The sequence below is a fragment of the Marmota marmota genome, unplaced genomic scaffold (assembly GCF_001458135.2).
Source record: "Marmota marmota marmota unplaced genomic scaffold, marMar, whole genome shotgun sequence".
In the NCBI taxonomy this organism is placed as follows: domain Eukaryota; kingdom Metazoa; phylum Chordata; class Mammalia; order Rodentia; family Sciuridae; genus Marmota; species Marmota marmota.
Genome location: NW_026000153.1, coordinates 10,857,675 through 10,883,360, shown reverse-complemented (window position 1 = coordinate 10,883,360; position 25,686 = coordinate 10,857,675). Strand labels below are relative to the sequence as shown.

The window sequence follows — 25,686 nt, the reverse complement described above, 5'->3', positions numbered from 1 at the left end:
CACAGATAGTAAAGACTAAATGGTTAAAAGAAATGGGCATAGATATACTTTATGAAGCCAGAAGACCCCCAAAGAAATCTTTTTCATAAGAGGGTTTGAGAACCCGCACATATCATTCATTAAGACTACCAAAAGTGGTGAAAGGGACCCCAGCTTTACTAAACAGCTCAGTGGTGCTTCCATCACAGGCCAGCATAGGTAGTAGGAGAAGTGGTTACAGATACAGGTCTTGCAACACTGTGGCATGAACTGTATGATTCCCCTAGTCCTTCCCAGAGGGCCTTATGTGCATTTGTTTGCATGACTATAAACTGGGGAAAGAGGAAGACACAGACACTTTGAAGACTGTTAGGCACAGTATCTGGGTAGACACGAAACCCAGAGATCTGAGTGTTATTATGGCCTCATTGTTAGAGCAGAATCTTATGGGCCAGGTAATAAATAAAATCCTGGCTACAATAGGATGGTCCACGAGGTCTGCAGTCATTCTCCTTAGTTATTCCTCCAGTCCTTGAATGATTAATTGGAATAGATGTACTTGGCAGTTCAAGTAACCCCATTTTGGTTCCCCCATCAGGAAGGTCAAAGTGAAGTCCTCAATTCACCAGTTTGGTCCTTGCAGAAAACTAGGTGGATCCTGGAGAATAACTATAGACAGACCCAAACTCAAACAAATAACAGTCCTGATTGTGCCTGTAGTAATAGATGTGGTACCTTTACTAGAATAGTTGAGTATGGTCTCAGGTACACGGCACAAGGGAATTGATTTAGCAAGAGTGTTCTTTTCTAATCTGATCAGAAAAGAGGCTCAGAAAGAGTTTTCATTCATGTGGAACAGATAGTGCTATTCATTTACTATTTTGCCAAAGGCTATGTTAACTCTCCTAAGATCTGTCATAATAGGGTCTGAAGAAACCTGGACCATCTGAAAATTCTGCAGAATATCACTTTGATCCCTTTATATTGATGACATAACTGTGAAGGACAAGAAAGAGATGTCTAGTATATTAGAGGCTTTGATAAGAAATATACCCTCAGGAAGTTGGGAGATAAACTGAAAATTCAGGAACATGTCCTATCAGTAAAGTTTTGAGTGACTCAGTAGTGAGGGGCTGTGAGAATATCCACTCTCTTATTCCCACATAATAAATAAATTACTGTGTCTTACATTTCCTACTTTAAATAAGGAAGTAAGATTTCAATAAGGGTTCCTTAATTTTTGGAGACAACACATTGCACATCTAGGAATGTTACTTTGATTAATTTACTGGATGGCATGAAAGTCTGACAGCTTGGAGGGGTCTGAAGCAGGAAAGGGCTTCATAGCTTGTGTGCACAGCAGTATAATAACTGTCCTACTTGAGATAGATAATATGGCAGAATCTACAGTGTTGGAGATGTCAGTGGGGAAAGGTGTAGTTTGGAGTTGATGGACACCTGAGTGGGAGAATCAAAATGCATGTCCTAGATCTCTGGACAAGGCCAAGTCGACTGTAGACTAAAATTAATGTCTTTTTAAAAAATGTTCCTGAAATATTTCTGAGCTTTGATAGAGATAGAATTATTGATATCAGGGCACCAACAATATTTGGAACTGATCATATGAGCTAGATTTTGTTAGATATACTAATTTGTCAGGTCAGACAGAGCCAATAGCCATCCATCAGAATATGGGTATTTTAGTCAGCTTTTTCGTCACTGTGACCAAAAGACCTGACAAGAATAATTTTAGAGGAGGAAAGTTTGTTTGGAGCTCATGGTTTCACAGATGGCTAACTCTTGCTCAGGAACCAAGATAAGGTGGTGGGATGTGGTGGAAGAAAGCTGCTCAGGACATGGCATCAAGAACAGAGAGTGATTTTTACCCTACAAGAACAAAACATAAGCCCCAAAGGTACATTCCCATAACCTCCCTCCTCCACCCACACTATACCTGCCTATGATTACCACCCAGTTAATCCCTCAGATGGATTAATGCACACATTAGGTTAAGATCATTATAACCCAATAATTTTACCTTTGAACATTCTTGTATTACTTCATACATGATGACCTTTTGGAGAACACCTCATATCTAAACCATAAAAATGGGAATAGTACATCATATATGAAGTCTACACTAAACCAGATTGCCATGAGTAGGCAATGAACAAGTAGCTCAGATGCCCATATCATCCACCAGGGTTTCACAGTGGCACTGCTTCACTCATATTTATGGTGTTTAAGCTGAAGACAAAGGTTCGTCACTATTCTGTTGCAAAAAAAAAAAAAAAAAAATAGAGGTACTGCATTACAGCTGCATTCAGGGTAGCCTTGAGGGACAACAAAGAAGGGAGAGCTTCCCAATGGCTGAAGCTGCAAGCAGTGCATGGGAAAAAATGACTTGACCAAGTTGATATTATCTAGGCTTTTTCAATGGTCACTCCAGTGTTGCCACAATGTGCACCTGAATAGAGTGGCCATGGTGCAGAGAGGAATACTATTCATTTGTCAGTATGGTGGTCCACCTTTTCTCATGACTAATCTGGCTACTGATATCTTTGAATCTGACTTGCCAACAATAGAGGTCCACATCAAGCCCCCAATAAGGGACAGCTTCATCAGGAGACCAACTGGTTTCTTTGTACCAAGTTGACATTCGGCTACTTCTGTTCTGCAAAGGCCTTTCATCCATCCTTCTACTGATACACTTATTCAAGATATGAACTTGGCTTTTTTGTCTTCTGGTCTATAATCAACACTATTTGCTACTGTCTGGGGACTTTTCTGATTTCTTAACTGGAATGGAAATTCACAAACAACATAATATCTGATCAGAGGACCCACTTCATAGTGAAGGAAGTATAGGATTAGGCTCATGACCAAAAAACCCATGTACTGTATCATCTAGAATAATCTGTCCTCTGATAGCTCTGGAATGGACTACTGAACGAACATATGAGGTGCCAGCTTAAAGATAATGCTCTGGAAGGTTAGGGTATACACAGGTCTGAGAACCAGAGGATAGAGGAAGGAATGGACTCAACATTAACATCACTCCCAATGACCCATGGGGGCATCATGCTTTCTTATGTATATCTCTGTGCTCTGTAGGTTGGAGTTCTTGGTCTTTAAAGTTGGTCTACCCCTGCAAGGAGAGATAGTGAGGGTCTCAGAACTAAAGGCAATGACTGCCACCAGGGCACTTTTTTCTTTTCTTTTATTTGGTACCAACGATTGAACTCAGGGGTATTTAACCACTGAGCCACATCCTCAGCCCTATTTTGTATTTTATTTAGAGACAGGGTCTCACTGAGTTGCTTAGCACCTCACTTTTGCTGAGGCTGGTTTGAACTTGTGATCCTCCTGCCTCAGCCTCTTGAGCTGCTAGGATTTCAGGCATGCAATCAGGGCACTTTAGATTCATTGTGTTCAGGAACTAGCAGGTAAAGGGAGGAGTCACTATTGTGACAAAAGTAATTGGCTGAACAATTAGCAAACAGAAGTCAATGGAGATTTTTATACAATGAAAGAAGGGAGAATTATGGGTAGAATACAGGATATGTACTTGTGACTGTCGAGTTATGATTGACTGCAGTAGGCCACCAGTGGAAGCCTGTGCAGATGATTTATACTCTAGGGTGCCCTGTCCTTGCTGCAGTGGCAGATTAATGGGGACTGAAATTAGGTCTTTTTATTGTCATAAAGACATGCACACTGGATTCAGGTACCTATCCTGTCCTCAACTAAACAGAATGGATTGTACCCTCTACTAAGTTGTTCAGCTCAAAATTCCAATCATGTCTCTATTGAGCAACACTGCTAAGCTCTGTGGGATAGGACTTGTGATTTCTGTGCAATTGTACTCAGAGGATTGGGAAAAACCCTACTCAGAAATACAGAATGCATCTGACTGGATTGAAGTTTTCAGAAAATTGAACAGCTGAACAAAAGAAAGTGCATCTTTGGGTGTGAAGGTAAGATAACCATAATTCCATTTTCAATGGTTTATTTTTATTTCCATGTTTCTGCTAAAGAGAAATGACAAAAACTGAAAATTATACTGTCACTTGGTTAATTACTTTTGTGACTATTAGAAAATGAGTTTTATGAATGTCATTACAGATGGGAACCCAGCATCCTGAGCAGTGTAGGGCACATACTGGTTATTCAAAAACACATTGAATGAATTGTCACTGCAGTTGGAAAGCCCCCACTTCTTAAAAACAAAACAAAATAAAACAAAGCATAACCAACTTTTATTTTGAATAATGACTCATAAGAAGAAGTTACAAAGTAGTACAGAGAGTTTTCATGTCGCTATCTCCTCAGTGAGGACATCTGATCTAACTATATTTAGACTTCATGATTTGAAACGTAATACTCTTAATTCAGGCTTTTGTATGATATTGAACCTGATTGTAAGGGATGTTATAAGCAATTGTTTTGTCCTTGTCAACATTCTAAATGTGTAGAAGCATTTATTTTTTAAAATTTCACAGAATCTATAATATAATTTCCCCATTTTATAGATCAGTAAACTAAGAGAGGTGAGAATATTTTCTTATGATTTTGTAGCCAATTAGAAGTGAAGCCAGGCTTTTAACCCAGATTCTTGGATGACCACCATCACATTGACTGTGCTTTTCCCTTTATTTTAAAATTCTAATTGTGTTTCTTTTAATCTCTACTGTACTGACATAAGTCCCGATTTCTCTTTTCACCCTTTCCCTACTCAGGATGCCCTTATTTATATTTCGGCCTCTTATGTTTACTCTACCCATAGAAGTTGCCTGTATTCTTCTAGAGAATTGGAGAGGTTCTTGCTTCTGGATCTTTGCTGCTAACACGACAAAGTTTGAAATTCTCAGGTTAAAGCATTACAGCCTTCCATGACCTGGCCTTGCCTACTTCTAAGGTCCGAATGTGTCCCAGGATCAATGTGTTAGAAACTTAAATCCTAATGCTGCAGTACTGGGTTTGTTCTCTTGGGCCCTTGCCTTTCCACCTGCCATGTGAGACTCCAGGCAGTTGTAAGGCATCATCTTGGAAGAAAAAAAAAATGGCTTTGCCAGACACCAAACCTGTTGGAGCCTTGGCCTTGGAGTTCCCAGCCTTTAGAAATGTATGCTAATGAATTTCTGTTTGTAAATTACCCGGGCTTTGGTATTCTGTTAGCAGCACAAACCAGATGACTACCTCTTGTCAAGTCCTTAGCTGGCATTTTAATATCGAACACCATATTGATCACACATCTGTGCTTCCAGATTTGCATGCCTTCTGCTTGTGATGACCTCCCTCCATTTATTAGCTTGTTGAATTCTTATTTATCTTTCAATACCTAGCTCTGTTTCTTTCTTTAGGAGCTTTCCTTGACTATTCACATGGTATGATCCCTCATAAAAGGGTATGCGGTCCTCCCAGTCTTTATATCTATACTCTGTCTCTGCCTTTTTTGTTTCTCTACAGGTAATAACAATAAGAAACCTTGGCAAATACATAGGAACTATGACAAAAATACGAGAAGCTTGGAGAAGAAAACTCCCATGGATGTTCTGGGTTGTAAAGAAAAGTTCTTACTGACCAGACTTGGGCAGGGCCCTGAGAGCTCTGGGTTGTGATGGATCAGGTAGGAATGTCATGAAGATTTTCCTGGCAGGAAGGAACTGGACGAATGAATGAAATGGACATTGGAGTGAGTTGGATATTTTCTTTTTGTTTAGTTATTTCTTAATTTTAAAATTATGGGAAAATTAACTGATATTTCTCTAGATCTAAGTGGCTTTATGAACAATTACAGAATATTTTGGTAAAATCTATTTTTCCCCTGGAGCTTAATCTTAAATAAGCTTATTTCTGGGAGTAGACTATCCATGGTACTATGTCGCAGCATTTGTTAGTTGCTATTAAGCAAATGATGCTAGATATGATCAGTAAAAAGCCAATTAGTTACCTATGTAATTGAGTACATTGCAAATAAGCTGCTCCTAAATGATAATTAACAGGACCTTGGGAACAAAGGGTACACTTTAAAGCCTTAATTACTTTCATGCATTACTCCTGGTTTTTAAATTTCACTCTGCAAAAGATTCTAGGAAACTATAATACTCAGAAAAGCCAAAGCAGACTCCCAGCAGACTTTAATGCTTCTTTTGAGAGTGCTGGATAAACACGAATGTAGGTTCCTGCTAGGAGCACAATTATGGGTACGGTGGGGAGCAGTCACGAATGAGGCACAGCTGAGCTGAATGCTTAGGGCTCAGCAAGGATTGGCCAGGTGCAAAGGAGTTAAAGGACATCAGTTCTAGGCACAGATAAGACCATGAACAAAGTTATGAAGGTCAGAAAAGTGAGATGAGAAACGACCTGGCTGTTTGTACAAAATGATAGCAGTTTGGCATTGAGAAGGCCTAAAATAGGAGCTAGGAATTGACAAGAAATGGAACCAAAGAGACAAGAGTCCAGATGTTTTAGGCTCTCACATGACAATAAAAGGGTCTTTCAGGTTTCCTCTTTATACTGTGAGAAATACTGAACATTACCATAGTTAGTGGCGCATGTCTGGTTTGTAATCCCAGTGGCTTGAGAAGCTGAGGCAGGAGGATTGCAAGTTCAAAGCCAGCCTCACAATTTAGTGAGGCTCTAAGCAACTTAGAGAGACCCTGTCTCAGAATAAAAAATAAAAGGACTTAGAATGTGGTTCAGTAGCGAAGTGCCCCTGGGTTCAATCCCCAGCACCAAAAGAAAAAAAAAAAAGGAAAACATACTGAACACTTACATCTTCAAACATATGTTTTAGGTTTCTCTAGTTATTATGAGAAGAATAAATTTGGTAGGTCCAACACTGGAATTACCATTTAGACTAGTTAGGGGACTGTGAAGAAGTTTGAGAAAGGAATAATCAGTATCCTCTCTTTTCATAAGCCCTCCCTTTTTTCTCTATTGCTTCCATATATGGGAGAAAAACATTTGACCCTTAACTTTCTGAGTTTGACTTATTTTTTAACATAATGCTCTCAAGTTCCATCCATTTTCCTTCATATGAAATAGTTTCATTCTTTATGGCAGAAAAAAACTCCATTATAAATACCTACCTCCAGCTTCTTCATCCATTCATTGGGCTTCTTTAAATTGGAGTGAAAAATTGAGACACCAGCAAAGCAATCTGAGGCAGAATCTTCTTGCAGGGATTTTTATAATCATCCTTCATTTCGTATAGTTGCATCTCTGAGCTCAATTCTAGCTGAAGGACACGTTCTTTTTAAACATTTCTTTATTTTTTTTGTTTGTTTTAGCTGGACACAATATCCTTAGTTTACATTATGAAGGACAGGTTTTTAGTGACTCACTGGAAAAAAAATATAAGTCTGTCCAAGGTATTTTTTTTTTAATTTTCAGAGAAACAACTCTTTAATGTTAGTTAAATTGTATCATTCTAATAATAAGTATAACAGGCAGAAACTGGTTTGGGAGTAAACACCTCACATGGTGCAAGAAGTGGGAGGAGAGATGAACAGGCTCATAAGGGACTGTCCTTCTAGTCACAATATTCAGTTAGTTGGGGTTTTGCTGAGAGTCCTAGCCAGTGGGAATGACTGCATGGCATTTTTGCCAGAACGAGTGGTTGAGAGGTGCCAGCAAGCCATTGAGATGATAATGGTTATGTTAAGCTGTGTATTCAATTGTATATTAGACCCTTGCTGTCCACCTTGGCCTGCTACTTTGGAGTTCTCCAGGGATTCCCGGAGAGTTCCCATTGGTTGGGGAAGTGCGGGAGGAGGGATTTCCGGAGGAGGGATTTCCAGTTGGTGTGGTGTGTCCCGGGAGAAGGCCATGTGCCTGGCGTTTGTGGGAGTGTGGAAAATAAAGGAGTTCCTGTTTTGAACCTAAAGGCTGTGTGGCAGCTCGGTTATTTTGTGCCCAGCTAGACTGCGGCAGGGTTTTGCTGAAAGAATGGAGAGTGTTGATTACCTTGGTGAGGCAGTTGAGACAATGCAGCAGAGACAGAGTGTCCTTGGAATCACTTATTTTTTATGACTGTCCTCAGTTCTTCACTCTGCATCCCCCTTTTCTTTATGTTGCTTGGGAAGCTCTTTATGTACCTTTGTGTGAAGAATATCTCCTGTTTCCTCAACTGTGGAGAGCATGACTTGGACCATGGTCTTGGACTGCTTTGGAGTTATGCCTGCGCTTTGCCCTGGGAACTTTCTATGCAAAGGTGCAGGATGAGGTTGCCTAGGAGCTATGATAATGCCCTATCTAAGGAAGTTCTGTGCAAAGGTTCGGAGCAATAGCAGTCTTGACCTTGAGCTCAGACACCAGCTGCAGGGTAATAGAGAATTCTGAGCATATCAAGATAACTACAACATCTTGCAAGTGCCGTGACCTTCAACCTACCTGCTTTTCAGAAAATTTGCCATAAATAACCTTATGATAATAAAACCTATATAATAAACAAGCTGTGCGAGCTCTGTGTCTTTGTTCCTCCATCAGAGGTCAGTGTACCACCTGGTCCCAGCTTTCTTTTTGTAAATGTTTGTGTGTCTTTTTAAAATTTTTTTTTTTAGTTGTTGATTGACCTTTATTTATTTACTTATATGTGGGCTGAGAATTGAACCCAGTGCTCACACATGCTAGGCAAGCACTCTACCAACTGAGCCACAATCCCAGCCCTTGTGTGTCTTTATAATCCCCCATTGTCCCTTGCTGGTCTTTAGGCTTCAGCCATGCAGATCATAGCACTCAAGGTTCAGAGTTACTTCCTTAATGCATCTTTTTGAACTACTGTGATTGGTTTGGGTATTCCCTCCTGTGTGCCTCTTCCCACCCTACCTTTCTATACCTATAACACACTTAGGCATCAACTTCCCTTATTTCTCTATTATTTGGCTATCCTATAAAAAAAGCAGAGATTTGTTTTTACTTAGCTCCACACCTCCAGTCCCTAGAATTGTGATATTACATGGTAACAGTTTGGTAGTTTTCCACTAACTGAATTAATATATTATTGCTGTTGTTTGATTGGCTGACTACAGCATAGGTGATTTCACAGAGCAGATGAAGCCATAGCAACCATTTGCTTCAGTGTAGGTTAAGACAATGATTATGGAATCCAGATGCCCAGAGGAGGAGCATGATTAGAAATTTTGATCCCCAAGCAGCTTTGTGACGAAGCTGCTAGTTGCAATCTTTTGATTGACAGTGGCTCTACCTTACTCATGTTTGCAGTCCTGGATTTTTTCATAGTGCTTGGCAAGATAAACAGCACTTGCTAGATAAAGGAGAAAACGTTGACTAACTAAACACATTGGTAAACTCCTTAAAAATGCAAAAGCCACTACGGTAGTGTTATAGGGGCAAAAGAGGCAAGGCACCGAAGATAGCAGGAAACAGTTTTATTTGGCTGCAGCCAGGTTCAGAGGGCACAGCTTTTGCTGTAATCAATCAATCCTCTGAACCCCGAATTCAGGTAGTTTCAGAGTTTTATATCCAGTATGTAAGGGGAGGAGCTCAGAAGTTCACAGTCTGCAGAAGTTCACATAAAATCAGCTTTTTCTTTCACTGTTCTGGGCAAGTTAACCCTTCAAAGACAACACCAGAGAAAGGGAGAGCTTCTTCTCTCTTTTCTTTCCTCCCCCTGCCAACTGTTACCATAGAGCCCAATTGTAACTTATCTTAAAAATGTAGACATCTCTGTGAAGCCCAGCTCATGGCCAGAAGCCTTGTTTGCACATTTCTACAAAGTACTTTACTGGATTAGTTTGTGAAAAACTACTAAGGGGGTGTCCAGCAACTGGAGTGCTGGTATCTTCTTGGCCAGTGGCCAAGTAAAACAGGGCGACCTGAAAATAGGAAGTTTATCCACATTGAACTCTTTTGCAGAGACTCTTTTGCTGACAGTCCCAAAATCAGCCTGGGTGAAGATTTCTAGAGAAGCCCAGTTAAGACTTTTCTGTGGAGAAAGGGGGTGCCACTTTAGTAGAAGAGCAAGTTGAGTTGTCATTTCCTAATTTTCTGCTTGCTCTCTGTTGCAGTTTGGGCTTTCCCATGCACAGCAAAGATAGAAGTAAGGGACTCTTTAGCAAACTGAGTAACTTTTTCTTGACAGGTGAGTAGCATATACAAACCCAATTATTATTGATTTATTGAGATATTGGCATTTCTGTTAATGTAAAATCTTTTGAGCTATGGTGTTATGAATGAGGGGTGCTTTGCTTTTCCTGGAGGCATACTCCGGGTAATGATATTAATGTGTGTCTTCATAATAAACAGTGCTTCCAGATCAACTCAGCATCTTTAGTGTTGTTTTCAGAATGGGGGTTGATAATAACTGTCTACTTGTGCTTGCACAGGAACTACTTTTGATAGTGCTACTGGTCCCCGTCCCTCTCATTTTTCTAACAGCCCAATGCTTGAGGATACTCTAAATGGAATGAGACTGCCCAACCTCATGTCAGGTATTTAACTGCCAATTAAAATTATTTCTCAAAAGAGTAAATTCTTGTGTCTCTGTTTTGGGCTTATTTTACACTATTATTAATATGATTCTGGCACTGTGCCCTTCACCAAGATTAAGTACCAGCTGAGTTTAATGGCCTAAACTGTCAACTCCCTGGCTCTTTATTAATCCCAGGGAAGTGGCCTGCACCTCAGTCATTACTGCTCAATTAGGTAAGAAATCTTTACATCCATTCTCATTAGAGAAGTCTCCTCACAGAAAGCTTTGTTCTTGAGGTTTTTAAATATCTTACCAAGTAACAAATGCCACCAGTGTCTCCCTCTCTCCGTCAGTCTCCCCACACTGAATAAAAATCTTGTGTTTAATGGAAAAAAAAATCTTCTTGAGAGTTTTCCTCTTTGCATCTGTTGTGTGCAAAGCTAAAGAATCTCATTAAGTGAGGCTGACTGGCCTGCCTGGGGTTGTTGGGCATTGCTAGATGCTGATGAATTCTTGTGGTCGTATGAGAAAAGTTCAGCAAGAGCAAATTTTCCCTTAACACAAGAGAAAATAAAACATTGACTCACCACTCTTACTCCTCTTTACCCACTTTAAGGGGAAATACCGTGAGGCACAGTCACATGTAATCATCATTCTGCAATTGACTGAAACAGTAAATATAAGAAGTGGACAACTTGTTTCCTCTTTTGAAGAGATTTTTGTTTTCCCCGTAAGAGAAATTCACATAAATTGTCTGGGATGCTTACAAACTCAAGTGAAGAAGAGTCCAGTTCTTCAAATGACATTTTCCCTTTGCAGTTTTTGCCAAAGGCGATCTGAGTTATAGCAGGTTGGGATGGAAGTAGCAGATGCTAATGAGAAATATTTGGCTTTCATGTCACCCTGCTTCTTCCAGGTACAAGTTTGTGCATAAGGAGGTGAGGAAGACATAGAGATATGCTGCCCAGACTTTACTTCAAGAAAGAACTCTGTCCAATTTGAGGAGTGGGGTTTGCTGGCATCCTCCAGCTATTAGATTTCTTGGTGCTTGCCTCAGATTTCTACTCGAGATGATGCTATTCATATTACAACCTCTGCCAATAACCAAGTGAACTGTGGGTACAAAGCACCAGTCATTTCCACCCAACAGGAGAACAATTTAATGACTTGGTGGAGACTGTTATGTTGACATCATGCTCTGATATGTCTTCCTGCCAAATCCTACACCTTTCATTTTCTTTTCACAGGTGTTACTTGTTATGGTTTGGATGTGAGGTGTCCCCCAAAAGCTCACATGTGAGACAATGCAAGAAGGGTCAGAGGGGAAATTATTGGGTTGTGAGAGCCTTAAACTAATTAGTGAATCAATCCCTGATGGGATTAATTGAGTGGTAATTGGAGGTATGGCTTTGGGGTATATATTTGTATCTGGCAAGTGGAGACCTCTGTCTCTCTGCTTTCTGATCACCTTGTGAGCTACTTGCTTCTGCCACACTCTTTCTCCATGATGTTCAGCCTTACCTGGAGCCCTCGGGAATCGAGTTTACTGTCTGTGGATTGAGTCCTCTGAACCGTGAGTCCCCAAATAAACTTTTCCTCCTATACGGTTGTTCTGGTCAGGTCCTTTAGTCACAGCAACAGAAAAGCTAACTAAAACATTACATATCCAAAAACCTTTGAATGCGGGATTCTATTTCAGCATCCACTTCAAAATGAACCCAACATGCATCACAGGATAAGGCAGGAAGGGGCCCATGATCATTTTAGGGCTGGTCTTTTGGGATGCTTTTGTTGCATAATATAGGAGCTTAACAAATAACTCTTCTTCTTCTTCAAAAATAAAGCCACTTAGAATGCCACCAGGATGTAGAAAGCAGTTTGTCACAATGACTGCTATGCTCAGCAACTATCTGCCATGAAGCCTGAACACCTGTGCTTGAATATCATGCTTTTGGCTCCTATGAAGGTTTGTAAGAATCACAAATTCACTCATTGTAGGAATATTACTAAGCACATTTTAATGCTGCATTAAAGTACTATATATAATAGTCCGTATATAATTTTTTTTGATTAGGAACTTCATGCTGTGTATTTCCCTCAAAGCTACCACAAAATCATATCTGATTAATTTTGACCTCAGTTTGGGCTACTAAGAAGTACAGAATAAAATATGGCCCAGTTGCAGTAACTTTGCAGTACCTGAAAGTCCAAATGTGATTAGTTCTTTTTTCTCTATGGTTATAATTTTTTCTTCATGACCCTCCTGTCATACTTTGTATTTTTCTCTGTATTAAGTGTGTTTTTAATAAGCAGTGTATGCAGCATAGTATTGGAGCTTGACTGGGGTGTTTGAATGCTGGGGCATTACTGCAGGAGAATTATACAATCCTGAAGGTGTGACCAGCCTCACTGCATCCTTAGTTCTTTGTATAATTGGGATGATATGAGTACTTGAGGTATAGGGCTATTGCAAAGTTTAAATGAGATAATGCATGTAAAATGTTTAGTAAAATTCTTGGCATATAAACCTTGGGTACTTGTTATTTGTATTGATACAGTGAATAGGGATATTATTGCCAGATTACTACACAAACTGAGGATGGCAAGTTATTTATTTATTTATTTATTTTTTATTGTTGGTTGTTCAAAACATTACATAGTTCTTGACATATCATATTTCACACTTTGATTCAAGTGGGTTATGAACTCCCATTTTTACCCCGTATACAGATTGCAGAATCACATCAGTTACACATCCATTGATTTACATATTGCCATACTAGTGTCTGTTGTATTCTGCTGCCTTTCCTATCCTCTACTATCCCCCCTCCCCTCCCCTCCCCTCTTCTCTCTCTACCCCCTCTACTGTCATTCATTTCTCCCCCTTGTATTATTTTTCCCTTTCCCCTCACTTCCTCTTGTATGTAATTTTGTATAACAATGAGGTTCTCCTTCCATTTCCATGCAATTTCCCTTCTCTCTCCCTTTCCCTCCCACCTCTCATCCCTGTTTAATGTTAATCTTTTTCTCATGCTCTTCGTCCCTACTCTGTTCTTAGTTACTCTCCTTATATCAAAGAAGACATTTGGCATTTGTTTTTTAGGGATTGGCTAGCTTCACTTAGCATAATCTGCTCTAATGCCATCCATTTCCCTGCAAATTCTATGATTTTGTCATTTTTTAATGCAGAGTAATACTCCATTGTGTATAAATGCCACATTTTTTTTTATCCATTCGTCTATTGAAGGGCATCTAGGGCAAGGTGTTTCTTACCATAAGTCCTGGGCTTTTAGCTAACTTGCAAAAGAGGTATTTTTTTTTCTGAAAAACTTAATAAAAGGTAGAGGCTCTATTTAAACTAGACCTACAAATGTGGAAAAATAATAAATAAAACAAACTAAAAACTAGATTACAATAAAGACTGGGTTTTATTTATCACAGTCACTCTAATGTATTAGTTAATCTAATACATTTGGCATGCATTGAGAAAATAGTGGTGATTAACTTGAGTGGCAAGGGAAAAAAAATCAAACCACTCCTTGAGAGAATAGAACATTAGAAAGCCTAGATGGGATGAGTGGTTCAGGAATTGGGTTACTGTTTGTTAACAGGGATTCGATGTGTGGGTCAAATATTTGTTAAACTAGATTGTCTTATGCATCGTGGGCAATGTGGAATTCCTAACTATGCTTCCTAATTACCAGAAATGCCCCACTCCCCCATCTTTCCAACAACTTCAAATGCCCACTAAAGAGGACTGCCTCCAGTTAAGAACCACTAAAGTGCAGAAGGACATCTAGAGGTCAATTGAGAATATAACCTGGCATCCCTAGAATTGACCCTATCAGTCATGATTATACCTGTGGTCCTTTTGCTTAATCACGTGCCAGCCTACATGGCTCTAGGGTGATGGCTGATTCCATTGCTGAAGTTGGGAAAAGTACAAGATAATCTTGGAACATCGTGTTGTCCTGTAAAGTAAGAAAGTGCCCAAAGAATGGCAAAAAACATTTCAATAGGAACAAAGCTACATTGTAGGGCTCTTCCCGGCCAATTGGCAATCTGAGAATCAAAATAATGATAGTAACAAATTATAACCTATTGAATAGATAAGAATGCATTTTCCCATGTTGATGCATATATATAAATGAAGGATAAGGGAAAGCTGTTCCTTACACTGTATAGCCAACTCATAATTGTAGAAGGAATGACATAATTAGAAAAATCACACTTAGGAAACTTTATAGCATTGATTTGAATAAGAATCTGCACTGGATACTAAAAGCTGTGAATGAAAGTTTGAGAAATTACAGGATAATTATGCAGTTTTAGAATACCGTTCATTGGAAAGAGGAAAAAATAGCACCTTTACAGTGGAGAAATCTTACAATAGCATCATCTGTACTGAGACAAACTGAATATCCTGTGCCTGCTGATATTGTGTGCTCAGAGGAAGCTGGCTTCGCTTCTGGAGTGTATCTCCCCAAAGTACAGAGCCTGAATCTAAACAGGAGGAAACGTAATGGAAACCTCAACTGGGGGATAGTTCACAAAACAGCTAGCCTGCACCCTTTGAAAGCATTGATGTTATAAAACACAAAAACCAAGGAACGGTTCCAAATTAAAGAAGACTAGAGATATAAAAGAATTCTATCTGATGTGTGAGGGGTAAAAATTGGCTCTCAAAATGTAGGCTGTCTGTTTACCTTACAGATTGTTTATTTTGCTGAGAAGAAACTTTTTAGTTTGAATCCATCCCATTTATTGATTCTTGGTTTTAATTCTTGTGCTATAGGAGTCTTATTAAGGAAGTTGGGGCCTAATCCCACATGATGAAGATTAGGGCCTACTTTTTCTTCTATTAGACATAGGGCCTCTGGTTTAATTCCTAGGTCCTTGATCTACTTTGAGTTGAGTTTTATGAGTGGTGAGAGATAGGGATTTAATTTCATTTTGTTGCATATGGATTTCCAGTTTTCCCAGCACCATTTGTTGAAGAGACTATCTTTTCTACAGTGCATGTTTTTGGCACCTTTGTCTAATATAAGATAATTGTAGTTTTGTGGGTTAGTCTCTGTGTCCTTTATTCTGTATCATTGGTCTACCAGTCTGTTTTGGTGCCTATACCATGCTGATTTTGTTACTATTGTTCTGTAGTATAGTTTAAGGTCTGGTGCACTAATCTCTAGGGTATATAAAAAACTCAAAAAGCTAAGCACCAAATATCAAATAACCCAATCAATAAATGGGCCAAGGACCTGAACAGACACTTCTCAGAAGAGGATATACAATCAATCAACAGATATATGAAAAAATGTTCATCATCTCTAGCGATTAGAAAAATTCAAATCAAAACTAAGATATCATCTCACTCCATTCAGAATAGCAGCTATTATGGAGACAAACAACAATAAGTGTTGGTGAAGATGTGGGGGGAAAAATACACTCACAAACTGCTGGTGGGACTGCACATTGGTGCAGCCAATATGGAAAGCACTATGGAGATTCCTTGGAAATCTGGGAATGGAACCACCATTTGACCCGGCTATCCCTCTCCTTGGCCTACACCCAAAGGACTTAAAATCAGCATACTACAGGGACACAGCCACATCAATGTTTATAGCAGCACAAATCACAATAGCTAAACTGTGGAGCCAACCTAGATGCCCTTCAGTAGATGAATGGATTAAAAAATGTGGCATATATACACAATGGAATTTTACTCAGCAATAGAAGAGAATAAAACCATGGCATTTGCAGGAAAATGGATGGAATTAGAGAAGATAATGCTAAGTGAAGTTAGCCAATCCCCAAAAACCAAATGCCGAATGTTTTCTCTGATATAAAGAGGCTGATTCATGGTGGGGTAGGGAGGGAGAGCATGGGAGGAATAGACGAACTCTAAATAAAGCAGCAGGGTGGGAGGGAAAGGGAAGGGGCAGGGAGTTAGCAAGGATGGTGGAATGTGATGGACATTATCCAAAGTACATGTATGAAGACATGAATTGGTGTCAACATACTTTATATAAAACCACAGATAAGAAAAATTGCACTGTATAGGTGTAATAAGAATTGTGTGGCATTCTACTATCATTTTTTTTTAAAAAAATAATTAAAAAAGAGATATATAAGAACTAAATACAATGCATGAGTCAGGATTTTCTTGTGCTATAAAGTATGTTCTTGGGGCATTGGTGAAATTTAAGGCAAGTTTTTAGATTTGTAGTTACATAGTAGAATATATTTGGATGGATGAATTAATGGTTGCTGGATGGATGTTTAGATAGAGGAATAGATAATGCGAATGTAAAAATTATTAATATTTGTGGAATGTGAGTACAGGATACATGGGAATACTTTGTACTATTCTTGATTTCCTAAAATTATATCAAAACAATAAAAAATGTCCTGGTTGTAAGAACATGCGATATGCTTACTCAATCCATAGGGGCAGAGCTGGCAGGATGCAATGGTGTGAAATCTGCACAGGACTGGAGACAACATGCTGAGAGAAAGGTGTTGCTATATTAGCAAGTGAGTTTGAGAATTGTTTGGTAAATTTCATCTCATCCAGAAGTATAGTTCTTCCTGGATAGCTACTGTGCAATGTATGTGTTAATGATTTGCTTGGGGAGAGATTTGACATGTGGGCTGTTATTTGTTCCCACATCATACTGCAAGCAACTTCATACTCTTTGGTGGGGATGTTGAGGATCCAGAAATACAGATAATATTAAAAGCAAATAAAGCCATCAATCACAGAAACTAACACAGGCTGTGCTTACCACATGCTGAGCATTGCTCTAGGCACCAGACTTAGGAGAATTCACGTAATGATTTACACAATGTTATGAGATAAACACTATTGTTATAACCCCATTTTATGGATGAAGAAACCAAGGCATAGATAGGCTAAATAACTCACTCAGCTCTCGGTACCAAAAGGACCTGAGATTCAAAACCGGTCTGGAGGGTTCTGGAGACCTGACTTTCTCTTCGTAACTCTACTGTTCTGCTTCTCAAGAGGCTCTGAGCAGTGAAACTTTTCTTTCCAGTTTGTTTTCATAAAGCAAACTGAGATGCCCAGGATGAGAGTTGTCTAGGAGAGTCTGAGCTGTTGCACCACATGTGAGGTGGATGTGAGTGAGTTGTCTGCATGGAGTGGGAAATGGAATCAAAGCTCAGAGGAGACATGGAAAGGTAATAAGCAGATGTGCAGAAAGACTAGCAGAACCAAATCTCAGGGCCAAATGAATGTTGAGGGACTTGGGCCATAGCTGGGTCGATAGTTAGCAGACAGAGAAAGCAATGTCCAGACTGGGTGCTTAAGACAAAAACTGGGAAATCATTCTGGGAACAAGAGAAATGGCAGGTTTCAGAGCTGGAAGTTATGTACAGGACACTCTAAATTGATTTCCTTGAAAAGGCTCATTTGTTCCAGTGTGTCTTATACGATCTCATCTTTCCAGGTAATATTCACCTTTCTCCAAAGATCACTCTTTGGTCTGATTCTTGTTGCTAAGGAAAGAAGAAACAAATACAGCTGACACCTGTGTGCCAGGCTTTGTGTTAGGCATAATGTATCTTATTTAAGGCAGTGCTTTGAATGAGCATGTCTGAACCAAACTGCCTACTGTGCACATAAATAGAAGTAGTGGCCATTTGGAGTGTGCATTCAATTTGCAGTTCAGTGAAGTTGGAGTGTAAATTGAAGTTTGATGTTATTCTAATTGAATAGAGCAATATAGTTAGACAATGATTCACTCTAAATGCAGTACAACTACAGGTATTTAAAAAGTCAGAGTGTTAGAAGAAGCAGGGGCACCCTTGAATCCACATAAAGACCTCAATATATGAGAGAAAGTTTCAACCTCAATGAAGAGCAAAGGTCAGTCAAGACACAGTTGCACATTTACTTTTTAATCACTGCAATTACTGTAACTACTAAAAGCAATACTATAATTTTCAGCCTCTTTTTCTTTTTTTTTTCAGTGCTGGGGATTGAACCCAATGCCTCACACATGCTAAGCATGAGCTCTACACAGAGCTCCATCCTCAGTCCCTTAGCCTTTTGCCATCATTATGAGGATTAAATTAAGTATATAAAGCACATGGCTCTATGCCAGCCACAAGGGAGGCCCGACATGCACAATACCTGCTTTGCTCATTTCCACAGGAGGGAAGTGAATCCTGGAGATTTTAAGAAATGTGTTGAAAGCCTCAGAAATCACAAATGGCAGAGCTACGATTCAAACCTAGTTTCTAGATTCTGCCCTCTGTTTTGTATAGCTTTCAAACTCAGAATGACTCTAAAATATTTCTTTGGCTAGGAAAAAAAAATCAAAAGGAGGAATACATTTCTGGGAACATTAAAATGGTAAGAAATTCAAATTTCAGTGTCCACAAATAAAGTGTTATTGGAACCACACTCATTCATTTGCATATTGCCCATGGCTGCTTTCCTGCTTTTCCTGTAGAAACGGAGAGTTCAGACAGAGATCATATGCCTCCAAAGCCTAAAGTGTTTAATACCTAGCCATTTACCAAAAAAGTTGGCCTGCCTTTGCTCTAGCCCTTTAACCCCTGCTCTTTCCATTACTCTCAGGTGCCAGTGGATCCAGATGGGTTGTGATATTGCCAAATCTTCCAGCATTCTTGGGCAATTATTAAATTGCTGTGCAGGTTGCAATGAAATGCTCCCTGCTGGCTTGAATAGGAGAGTTTTGTGGGTGCCAGATGGGAACGGAGTCCTTCCATTCATTTTATCAAATATCCAATCTCACTCTTTCATGTTCAAGAGGATTTGATTAATTAGGGCATGGGTGTGTGGGGGGGAGCAGGGACAGTCCCTGGTGTTGGGCTGGGCTGATCTACTGTGATTTCAGCTCCTCCTTCCCATGTCTGACAGGCTCCTGGAACTCCCAGCCTTCTCAAACAGAAGGCTGCCTGGCTGGAGGTTGAACACACAAACCCCAGAGTCCAGGACCTGCATTTGTACTGTGGCTGTCCATCTGTGAGCTGCATGACTTTATGCAAGTTATTGAAGCTTCCTCAGTTTCAATTCCCATACGTCTGAAAGGGGAGTAATGTGTATACCAGTAGCTCTGGGTCATTTGGAGGATTAAATGGAAACATATTAAAAGATTTTTTTCTTCCTATAAAGAGTTAACTCAGTGAACATTCAGTAAATGTTAGTTAATACTGAACTGTTTGTTTCTGCCTAATGGCCAGCAGGGAAGGAGCAAAGTCTCTGATCATAGTTGAAAAGTTATGGATGATATTTTTAAATTTTGTAAAAAGGAATTCATGCCCATCATACAAAAGTCAGGTAGCACAAATTATGAAAGCAAGCATCTCACAGAGCAGTGTGTCCTGGAATGTGCTCAGTGTGTTCAAGGCAGCACTGTTTATAATAACCCTGAATTGAAAATGATCCAAATACCCATTGCTAGTAGAATGGAAAAATCAATTGTGGTATATTTACACAATGGAACACAGTTCAATAGGAAGAATAAATAGCCTATAACCATATGCAATAATGTGGAAGAATCTCGTGAGCATAGTACTGAGTAAAAGAAGCCAGATAAGAAAAGCACACATGCCGTGAGATTGTTTCTCTTCTGTTAAAGTACAGAATGAGTGAAGTTGGTCTGGGCCTCAGAGTTTGCTCTTGGTGTGGGTGAGGGGTGTGACTGGAGGTAGGTGGCAAGAGGTTGGGGACAGCTGGCACATTCCATTTGTGAACATCCATCTACGGATACTTGTAGTGTATGCACAGGATTAGATTTCTGAACTCCATAAAATACTAAAAACTAAAAATGAGAAAGGTACGCACAATAGGCTCCCAATAATGGAAGCTTTCTTTTGCTTATCTTCCCAGTTTTCTTTCTATCCACTTCTGTTTACCTCAGAAATTTTAGAAAGATTTTTGGAAAGAGAACACCTAGGAGATAGGAAATGAAGAGATTCTGAGCAGCTGTCAAAATGAGTTTAGAGCCTTCAAAATGTCCAAGGCTGCTGCTTAGCATTGATGAAATCACCCCATGCAATCTTTGGGTTTAAACTCCAGGTATCCCTTTAGCAGCCTGGTCCCCAATCCAAAGCCCTCTGTATTGATGAGCTCTCACATGGGTTTATGATTCAAAATAATGTTCATTTCCCTTATGAAACCATTTTTTTCTCAACTTGAAGCTGTGACTCCTTTGACAATAGGATGGGATATTTGAGACCAAGCCCAGTGTGGAACACCTGATTATATCCTTATGTTGTCCTTTAATTCCTCCTTATATTTCTCATTGGTGACTTTCTCAATTAGCTTTTCCATGAACACTTATCAGGCAATCACTATTGCTTGCCGGTTACTTGGAGTTAGACAGTATGCTACGTGCTGGGAATATAAGGAAGAAAGCTCCATTCCTATCTTCAGCTTGCTCATGTTCCAGTCTCAAAGGGCGGCATGTGAAATAGTTAAATGTAGGGTTATGTGATATCTGTCTTTGGTAGGGATGACTGAGTAAATCTGTTAGGGAAGGGACCCAGTGGGACCAGGCAGGTTTTATGGAGTGCCCCTGGTGCTTTGTGACTTTTCCCAGACGTGAAGTGAAAGAAGAGCATCCAGGTAGAGATGCGTAAAGCAGCATGGGCAAAGGCCTCGCATTACGGACCATGATCGTCACTGACTTAACTGTTGAGGTGGAATTGAATTTGCCAACTTTTAAGATCAGACTGAGAGAGTCATGGATAAGATGCCTAACTTAGGCTTTCCCTCTGCCCCAAACATCTAATCAATTTCTGAGCACTCAGATGAGTCAGAAATAAAGATTGAGGAACAAACACAGGAAGTTTCTTAAAGATTTAATTGAAAACCTGAATTTTAAATGTTCAACAGATTCCCAGTGTTATACTGTACCACCAGACTTGGAATATAAAGGCATCCTTCTAAGGATGTGAAACTGAACTTTAATTGTAGCAGTTAATTCAGTCAGGGCCAAGATGTGGTTAGCCACTGGTCTCCTCTGGTTTCTATCCTGTTCAACACCCTAATACTGGGTCACCAGGGCTTGTCTCTCAGGGGGATGTGAATTATTTTTAGTGTAATTTGGCCTGGCCTATGATATAATCACTGTGTGAATCCACTGTTTGCAACTTAATTGCTCTGTGACCTTGGACAACTTACTCCTTGGATCTTTATTACTACCTTACAAAATTGAGTTAAGTATATTTTCTTTATCAAGATTAAATGTCATAAGTTTTGGGGACATAATAGGCTCTCAATAATGGAAGCTTTCTTTTGTTTATCTTCCCAGTTTTCTTTCTACCCCCTTCTGTTTACCTTGGGAATATTAGAAAGATTTTTGGAAAGAGAGCATCTAGGAGATAGGAAATGAAGAGATTCTGAGAAGCTGAGGAAGCTGAGATAGATGGATAAGCAGAAAAGATTTTGAAGACAAAAGATTTTTTCCTGTGTGTCATTTTCTCACCACCAGGAATTAGACTGAAGTTGGGGGCTTCTTTGGACCACAACCTCCTCCGGCTGAGACTGGCCACAAGGAAACTAAGCTGTATATGGGTCACACACCTTACAGAGAAAGGACCAGGAATTATCTATCCTGGAGAAGAGAAGATATGGGGGCAGGATGTCTGACATACATACTCTTAATTTCTGTGACTTGGGTGAAGTGTTAGACTTCAGACTAATATGGGGCTGCTTCCAAGAAGCTTGCTATACGAGCAGGTGATTACCAAGCAAAGATGCTCAGTGTATTTCTCAGGGATTCAGCACTGGGGCAGGGTGGATGTGATGACCTCTACTGTGCTTCCCAGATCTATAAGTCAGGGATTCTGAAATGAATTTGGCTCCTCCTGTGTGTCATGCACAGCTCTCCCAAAAAGGAGCTTCCCTCTACTCCATCAACGCTGCCTTCACTGGCTTTCCCATTACTACTCACCTGAATAGAAGGAGTTCTCAGGTGTAAGCAAATCTAACTGATGAACTGATTCTCCAGAGCTAGTGACTAAGGTCAGTTATTCTCCCAACTGCATTTTCATTTTAATGGGGGTAGCAGCACCTTTGGCCCCAGAATGACAGTAATGTAGGGATTCAGGCAGTGTGGAATACTGAAAGGAGCCGAGTGGACTGGCAGTTTTCCCAAGGTCACACAGCAAGGCGAGAATAAAATGCAGTTTCCCCAAATCTCAGTCTCATGCTCTTGCTCTGCCTGAGACCATCTTATATTTTACCCTGGGGATTTCCTGCTCCATTCTCAGGCTATGTTGGGGACTATAGCCACATCTAAGCATGAAGAAGCTGTAATAGTGAGGCCTGAAACAGTCCTCCCTCTCTGCCAGAAGCTGATATGAAGAATAGCAGCTTGGAGGAGGCTTGATCAATAGATATTATGCAAATGCCAAGAGCAATAAAATTCCTCTCCATTACCAGGCTAACTGTCCCAGTAAAGAGCGTGCCTTGATTCTGACAGTTTTATTTTTCCTGGTTTGTCAGACCAAAATCAGGGTCTTACTGATGTCTATATGAAAGCATAGAAGGTACACGGCTGGCAGAGGCCCAGTTCCTTTCTCCCAGAATTAGAGGCCCTTCCTCCATGAGCTGGCAAGGGCTTTAGCTCTATGCACATCAATTATATTCCCTGGCTGAGAGCCTTGCTGTGCAAAACCAGGCAGTAAACATGCTGGGAGCCACTAAGGGCCTCTTGTGTGATGCGGTCCTGAGAGAAAGAAGGTGGCACTTCAATAGCACCCAGATTCCTTCCCTCCATCTCCTTCTTGTCCTCTTTGCACCTGTCACCCCCGCTCAGTGATCCTGGAATCAAAGCATTCATGACATTATTGTACTTGTACAAGAAAAATAATGTTCTTCATTTTCTAAAACTTAATTACTAGCATGAACTTCTACTCAAAACCTTAATTGCAATTATTTTCCCCATCTTTGTAGTCTTTAAGCTCCAGAAAGCTCACCCAGATTCAAGTCGTGTATGCCTATGTGCATCTCATCTTTGCTACCAACCCTTACCACGGACATCCACTGAGATGTCTCCTAGTCCATGTTACCTTTCCTTGTTGGCAGATCAACCTCTTTCCACCTGTAAGGCCTCTTCTGGGCTTTCTAATCAGACTACATTCCTGTGATCCTGCCCCAGGCTGAAGTTTGAAGATACCCTTGTGTGGCTTTCTGGCTCTTATACACTCACACAATCATCTCAGTTTTCATGCTAGGTGGAGAAAGCACCCAGTACCTCACCTGTTTCCTGGACTGTCCCCTGAGAAAACGGGCAGAGGGTCTTTAAGGGTCCCTTTGCTCTTTTTAAATAACAACAGCAACAACAAAGTATACTTAGAATTAGGTAGCTAGACTTAGTCTAGATGTTCCCAATTTGTTGGCAACATCTGCAGTGTTATAATCAGGAGCCAGTCAAATCTACTCCGCCTTCTTCGTATCAGGACTGAGCTGGGCGTTGACCTTGACCACATCAGGACCTCTCAACAGCCTGTTTGGTCTGGTGCCTGTTGGCCATGAGGCATGGTTGCCTTTTGTCTTCTTTTTGGCAGACTCAGTGTTGGGGGAGGGCGGGGGTGTGGCAGTGGGAGACTTTGTGGCATCATGGACAAGTTTGTTCTCCTGGGGGTGCTCTTCTGAGAACACCCGGCTGTCTCTGGAGCCACAGTGTCACAGGCTGCCAGAAGGTAGGTGATGTAGGGTCTTCTTTTTTGTGTGTGGGTGGCTGTGGATACCTCTGGGCACTGCCTTCTTGATCTCTGTTCTGGCTTTGGGATGAGCAGTAAATTTTTTCTTTTCATTCAGAGCCATCTTGATGAAAAGGCCCCTTTTCTCTGACCCTTAATTCCTATTCCATCTCCCAGAACCCCCTCAGTGTCTTCCCTGGGGCAATGTTGGGCTCCTGATCTCTTTCTCTCTGATATTCTCATGAGTAAGCTCATCTCCTGCCTGATGCCCCTCCCTATTCCCCCCCCCCCAACTCTGATAGTCTGACTTCTCATCTTTTCTTCCAAATCATTTGAAATCCAAAAACTGAGAAGTAGACTATTTGGTTTTTTACGGTTCCCTTAATTAATGTGTATTGTGGCAGTAAAAGCCTCATGATGCAGATGTCCAAATGAAGAATTGCATAGTGATAGAAATGCTGAGTAGAAGGGGCCAGGGCGGAGAGAAGCATATTGGTTAAGAAGCAATTATATTATATAGCTATATTAGATTTTAAAAATTACTTGCAGTCTTTCTCAATCAGAATTTTTGAGAAAATTAAGCCCCATGGAAAATGATTGGAGCTTTCATTTTCTCAATTTTTCCAAGATTGGCACCTAGGTAGTGCAATTCTAGATGCACAGGGGAGAAAAAATTTATTGCATCAGTGGATGGTAAAGAAGTGATTCTCAAAATGTAATTGGAGAATGGCTGAGGGTCACTAAGACCTTCTATCAGGTCAAAACTATTTTTATAGTAATACAAAGAGCTTTATTTGCCTTGTTTATTTTCAATTTCTTATAAATATACTGTTTCTTTGAAAGATTCCTCTGAACAAACATGAACATCTTTATACACACGGTAATTAGATGCACAAAGATTTGATACATTGAAAATACCAGAGAAACAATATCACATACTATTTAAAAATATATGAAAAGAAATAAAACAGGGGATTATAACTTGGATGAGATTAAAAAGAGTCTCTAATTGACCAGCTATATTTAAACAAGGTCAAAACATAATTTTGAAAAATGAAAAATTATGTAGTAATTAAATCCAGAATCTCAGTGAAAATGCTAATTAGAGGATCGGAAACAGACAAAAGGAAAATTAAGAAAGTTGAAGATTGGTCAGAAAAAAATTACCCAGAAGCAATAGAGACAAAGAGGTAGATCACAGAAGTTAAGAAGATGTGATGAATAAAATGAGGAAGTCCAAAAAGAATCTCACTGGAAATCTAGAAGGAGATAATAAAGAGAAAGGGAAAGAAGCCTGGAGGTAGTGACTATGAATGTTCTTTTTTTAAAATATTTTTTTAGTTGTCAATGGATCTTTATTTATATGCTGTGCTAAGAATCAACCCTGTGCCTCCCACATGCCAGGCAAGTGCTCTAATACTGAGCCACGACCTCAGCCTCATAACAATGAATGACAGCAATACTCAGATTCAATAAACCTGACAAAGTTCTGGTTTTAATATCTAGTGTGATTTTTCAGACAATATTTCAACTTTAGGCTGAGAAAATGATTTTGAAGAGCCAATGGA

The 25,686-nt window shown here is 39.9% G+C and overlaps 1 protein-coding gene across 1 annotated transcript in view; it reads right to left on the bottom strand.

The window, feature by feature from the left end:
• The window catches only part of Npsr1 (neuropeptide S receptor 1), a 179,203-nt gene that overhangs the window by 50,716 nt on the left and 102,801 nt on the right, over nucleotides 1-25,686 (bottom strand). The gene's annotated exons all lie outside the window — the stretch shown is intronic.